Raw genomic sequence first — 6,813 nt, 5'->3', positions numbered from 1 at the left:
TCAATTATTTTAGAGGTTTTCTTTTTGAGAACAATTGTTTACGTCTTGGCCAAAAACCAACCGGATGAGAGGAATAACAAAGTTTTTACCATGAAATTACGGTATCAGGTAAAACATTTTATGTTGAAAGAAACTAAGAATTACTTCTTTTTTCCGAAATTTATAAGAGTACTGAAGAACAATATCTCTGGAAATGCAGCTGTTACTTTTAAAACGAGGAGGTGAAGAAATATATGTCAGGCCATTAGGCCGACATTCTGCCCATCTGATCAACTACTTTGAAGTAAGGCTGGTCTATACCTGAGGACCATTTACACTTTCTGTGTTTGTGCTCAAGTACTAACAATCATTTGATTATATGCTTCCATTTAAACTTCTGTGCTTATCTTGTTTTCAGAGTATTGATGGAGTTAGTAAAACTAAGGATAGCTATAATCCAGCTACATGGATGTTAGAGGTGACTTCACAAGCACAAGAAGCATCCCTTGGGGTTAACTTTGAGGATGTTTACAGGAACTCCCAACTATATAGGTACAGGGAAGCATCAATGTCTGGTTCAAACTAGTCTGAATTTTGATGAAGGTCAACAATAAAATAGATATGAGACCAGAAAACTAGGTCCATTTCATTCTTGTTTCTATTTTTGTTTTCCAGAAAGCAGGGAAATCATCCGGCGAACTGTCGACAACTGTTGTTTGGAATTTTCTTTTTCTTGTTCTTCTTTCATCAAAACAACCTGCCTTTCAAAAAACACAAAAAAAAAAAAAAAAAAAAAATATTGAAAACGGTGCGAATTGTGTAAGTGTTTTTTTTGGGTTTGTTATGTAAACTTTTTTGTGGTCCCCTTTTTTCGTGTGTGTGAAAACAATCCACTTCCGAAAAAACACCAAAAGGAAAGTGATCATGAAGACAGTGAACTAATATCGAGAAAGAATGTGAAATAACGTTGTGTACAATTGAACTATTCATTAAAACAAAAAGAAAATACTAAGGAAAAAAAATATAGACAGATCACAAGTGTTCAACGCGCTAGTTTTGACATTTGATGGTGACTGACTCAAGAGAAACAAAGAATTGATCAAGGAAGTAAGTACGCCTCCTCCGGGCTCAAAAGATCTGTACTTCGTCACTCGATACTCACAATCTTTCTTCACGCAATGTTGGGCATGCCTCTGGAAACAACACTTGTCATACTGGCGAAAACCGCCTTACAATGCAGTGAGATTCTTCTTCACATTTATCATAGCTGTGATGTTCGGGGCTATCTTCTGGGATCTCGGCTCCAAAAGGTTTCATTAAAACCCTAACAAAATAAGCAGCATTGAACTCAGAAGCACGGACACATTTTTGGCCTCACGTGTCTAACACACCTAAATGATATTTGTCTGATTTTTCTGATATATTTCTATAGTAGTAGGACATGCTAAGACTTGAGGGGGAGACATTAGAGAAACGTTTGAGTCATCATGCAGTTTCAAAAAAGTTGGGTTGTAGTCAAACTTTCGATGGTTGTTCATCTTATGTATGCTTATTTAGACCCAACACATCACTACACATCCTGACATGTCCATGTCCTAATTTTTTTAGAACTCAGGTGTCTTAGACTGTTTTGGAATTGCAGGGGAAGACGAACACTGACACAACCTTTTGGAGCTGAGAATTTGTCTTAAGATTGTAGGAAAATAGTACGGTAAAAACAGTAAACGATTTTACTAATTTCTAGAATTTACAACAAGAACATGAATCGCAAAATTACAGAATATGAAATATAGATATAAACTGTAAAAGAGTATTAGCAATTCCAAACCGAGACCCGTTTTGTGGTTGTAGGAAAATAGTACGGTAAAAACAGTAAACGATTTTACTAATTTTTGGAATTTACAACATGAACATGAATCGCAAAATTACAGAATATGAAATGTAGACATAAACTGTAAAAGAGTATTAGCAATTCCAAACCGAGACCCGTTTTGTTCAACGGTGCCCTTAAGACAAATTCGCCGCCTCATCGGTGCAGGAGGTTGTGTCGGTGTTCGTCTCCCAGAGTTGACTCGGTTACCACTCAGCCGCCGGAGCACCGCCGTAGACTGCCCGTCGAACTAACTTGTGTCTGCACTCTCTCTCTCGAAAAGAACAATTGTATTGCAAAACAAGTAGTAGAGATGCTTTGGATTGTTTTACGGTGTGTTGAAACCAAAGGTAGAAGTCCCCTTATATAGCTGAAGGAGGAGCCTCTACCATCAATACGACAATGAATACGAATATTCATAAAGGAGCCAATAATCAATAGGGGAATTGATTCCGCAATTCTATTCTGAAATAAAACTGATACAGTTATTATTCTCGAAATTGAATACACAATCATGGGTAATAACTCTGGGTAATCAACCCAGCTTTGACCATTCAACTGTGCACTGTTGTCGGTCTGAAACCCACCTTGAGAGACAATTTCTCATTCATCTCTTAATGGAATTTATTCATTCTTTCACCGGTTTAAACTCCCTGACAAGGAGTATCTAAAACTCACTTAGGCCCACCTCGCGCGGTGTGGGTCCCACCAAATTCTCTTTGGTTAAAATTTTATTTTTTCAACAATCCCCCACATGAATGAAATTGACTGAATCCGACACGGGAGACAAAGCTGATACGAGAGAGAGTATAATAGAAAATTTCCGCATAGGATAGGTAGCTTTTGGCCTTGAACCTTCTCTTGTGAATACCTATCGGATTTACTGGCTAACCAGTGAACATGTTGTCTTGAACTGTTCTGTCATTTGTGTAAACCGAGACAACAGACATCACACGGAACTTCTCCCAACACAGTTCAGTTCTCACTGTTGGGCTCGTTTTGGCCATGACACCCCTTCCTGGTTCTGCAAGTATTTTCTCGAGAATTTTGCCTTCTTAAATTCTCAAAGAAGCGGCCCCACTTCATACTCATATAGGTGACCTTCTTATAAAGGGTATCCTGCTATACCCCACCTGACATTTCAGCGCATAAGAGTCATTAAATGCCAACGCTTAACCTATTTTCATTTGCAGGTATCTTTGTTTCGCACCATAGGAATGAGCAAGAAAGCATGTCCCCACAGTGATCGTTCTCCGTTACTCGCAAGTAGGTTGTCCCATTGAACCTAGATCTTGGGATCTCTTTAGTCAGCTAGGTTGGGTTACCTTCATTGTAACACGAGTGTAGTAGGCTTTAGCCCTATTCCCTTCGATGCTTTCTCAACTAGCTCTTTGTTCAACCCTTTGGTTAGCGAATCCGCAATGTTGTCCTTTGACTTCACATAGTCAACAGTAACAACCCCAGTTGAGAGTAATTGTCTAATGGTATTGTGTCTACGACAGATATGCCTAGACTTACCATTATACATATTACTTTGTGCCCTTCCTATTACTGATTGACTATCGCAATGGACGCAAATTGCTGGCACAGGTTTTGTAGAGACCCGTATTTTAGGGCCGTATTTTTTTTAAGAAATATTAAAATTATCGAATAATGACGTAAATTGTGGAAATTTGAATAAAGGCATGGTTATAAGATTAGGGGATCAATGTGACATAATTGCAAGTGCAGGGGTGAAAGTGTGATAAGTATATATGTATATGTATATGGGCGTACAGGAAAAAAAAACCATTTTTCCCCTTTTCCTTTTTTTCTTTCTTTCTCTCGGCTCTCTCCCTCCGAAACTCTCCCTCCACTTCTCTCCTCGATTTCATCTACTTAGAGCGTGATTCCGAACAAAGTCCGAGAATTAAAGTTGTTCTATGGAGCACGGGCTTTCCGAATATCCAAGAAAAATCATGATTGGACCACGTGGGAGTTTGGTTGACTTGGTCAAAGGTTCGGGTTTTGCTCAAAACCCATGAGGTAGGGATTTCTTACTCTTGCTATGAGTTTATACGGTGTTTATGTACCTAGATCGTGTCTTGTTTCGTTGTTTGAGGTTGTTCTTTCCATTTCTGGAATTCTGCAGAAAATGGGTCACTGTTTATGGGATTTTCATTGTCTTAAACTCGGAATTGAATTTTGGTTCCTTCATAGGAAATAGAGTAGACTTAAAGCCCGTTCTAGTGCCGCTGGAATCACCCGAAACCGTTGAGAATTGAATTTCTGGTGGTTTTTAGAATACTGATCTGCAATCTGTCTCGTTTTCTGGGTTTCAGCCCACTTCGGATGGCCATAACTTCCTCGTCTGATGTCCATTTTATGCAAACTATGTATCGGTTCGAAGGTCTTAAAGTTAGCTTTCATTTGCCACCGGAATCGTCTTAAAACTCTTAGTATACGGAAAGTTATGATCATTTGAGTGGAGGCGTGTCAATCTGTCATGCTGCGTGACAGATTCGTGTAGCCTCGGTAAACCCCTGTTTAACCACCCTTGGGGTGCGGATTTGACAAGGGTTCCTTCGTGACTTTTAAGCTTTGTTCAATCGCACAACTTTTGGGACCGGAATCGCTCAAAAATATTGAGAACTCGATTTATAGTGATTTTTAGAAGATTGCCTTGTAATCTGAAAATCTGGGCAGCTCACTGAGCAGCGTTTTTCATTGTTTAGCTATGGTTAAATGACGCTATTGGTTATGGGTCCTTGTAGGTTTAAAGATTGGTAAGTTTGTGATCTTTTGGCGTTGGTTTCAATATTTTTGGGTTTAAGATGAAAGGGAGTATGATTTATTTGAATTGAATTGAACTTAAACACTATTAGGGCATTGTATTGAGCATAAATAGAATCATTGAGTATTGTCTAAACATGTTTCCATTTGATTGAATGTTTTAGGAAGTTCGAGTCGTCACGTGGATCGAGGTGAGTGATTTAATACCTAAATCACATGGTTTTGAACTTGTTTTCCTTATCGTACTTATTTGAACATGTTTTATAAATTGTGTACTCCATGGATACCAATGAAAGGTGGACCTATTTGTAAAATATTTGCGAATCTATTTAATGGCATTCCCAACGTCCGGTCTTGCTAGGGGACGGCTTAATGGCTAGCAAGGGTGTTTGAGGTTGGTATGTGTTTTGGGATAATGCGTAGACGTCTGGCTTATCCACTACCGGGGACGCCTGGTAGCTTTTGAATTTTGAATAGCGGAATGTGCATTATATTTGGCTTATGGTTTTGAGTTCTTTGTTTTGAAAAATTATCAAATTATTTTGCATTGTCCATGGAAGACATGTGAGTTAAGTATTAATCATTCACACGAGCTTTGGCTTATGTATTTTCTTTTTCACCTTTCAGGAAGCGACGCGTAGTGTGGCAGAGTGTTTACTTTTGAGATGTGTTGTATATTTAGAAAAGAAAGTTATACTTCATGATCACTTAGTTTTGTGTATGATTTGTTTAGTTTGTAAATTTGTAGGTAAGCACAGCTCTGAGAGGTTTATCCTTTTGGTTTGTAAACCTATGTAAGACTTTGGTTTGTTATCAATAAAAGTTAACTTTTGCTTCCGCTGTTATGTTTAGCCCCTTTTGATCATCGCTTGCTTGGATGATATTTGATTTGTGATTTGGCCTTAGTGAGAAATCACTGGCATTTGTCATGATTACGACCTCAAGGGGCGGGTCAGGGTCGTGACAGGTTTCGACCATCTTGGAATATCTTCTAGAAAATGGCGTTGCCATTCCGCCTCTTCAGTTGTTTTATCTAAAGCAATGAATTCAGATTCCATCGTAGAACGTGCTATACACGTCTGTTTTGAAGATTCCCAAGAGACAGCTGCACCGCCAAATATAAAGACATATCCACTCGTGGATTTCAAGTCTTTCATATGTGATATCCAGTTTGCATCACAGTACCCTTCTAGTACTGCTGGAAATCTGGTGTAGTGCAGTCTCAGATCACGAGTATGCCTTAAATAGCGTAGTACTTTCACTATCGCCTTCTAGTGGTCATGCCCTGGATTACTCGTGTATCTACTCAGTCTGCTAACTGAATAGGCTATGTCGGGCCTTGTACAGCTCATCAAGTACATCAGACTCCCAATTATCCGAGAATACTCCAATTGGGATACCCCTACCCCCACATTCTTGGATAAGTGGAGATTCACATCCACAGGAGTCCTTGCTATACTTGTATCAGACTTGCTGAACTTCTCAAGAATCTTATCGACATAATGAGACTGAGATAGTGCAAGTCCATCAGATGTTCTAGTAATTTTAACACCTAGTATTACATCTGCAAGACCCATATCTTTCATGTCAAACTTCGAGTTCAACATCTTCTTGGTAGATTTGATAATCTTATCATTACTACCAACAATGAGCATATCATCAACGTAGAGACACAAAATGACGTACCCTTCTACCGTGCCTTTGACATATACACATTTGTCACACTCATTGATTGTGAAACCACTTGACATCATAGCATTGTCAAATTTCTCATGCCATTGTTTCGGTGCTTGTTTTAGACCATACAAAGATCTAACAAGTCTGCAGACTTTCTCTTTTTGACCTGGCGCAGAAAAACCCTCGGGCTGTTCCATGCATGTAGATTTCCTCATCTAAATCGCCATTTAGGAAAGCTGTTTTCACATCCATTTGATGTATCTCAAGATTTTGCAGAGCTGCAAATTCGATTATCATTCGAATGGATGTGATCTTGGTGACAGGAGAATAAGTATCAAAGTAGTCTAGGCCTTCCTTTTGTCTATAACCTTTAATGACAAGCCTAGCTTTGTACTTATCTATTGGTCCATCTGCCTTCATCTTGCTCTTGAAAATCCACTTGTAGCCCAAAGGCTTACTACCAAGGGGAAGATCCACCAATTCCCACGTATGATTTTACAGAATGGAATCAATTT

Source organism: Rhododendron vialii, chromosome 2a, assembly GCF_030253575.1.
Source record: "Rhododendron vialii isolate Sample 1 chromosome 2a, ASM3025357v1".
In the NCBI taxonomy this organism is placed as follows: domain Eukaryota; kingdom Viridiplantae; phylum Streptophyta; class Magnoliopsida; order Ericales; family Ericaceae; genus Rhododendron; species Rhododendron vialii.
The sequence above is the reverse complement of the archived record's forward strand: the minus strand, read 5'-3'. Positions refer to the sequence as shown.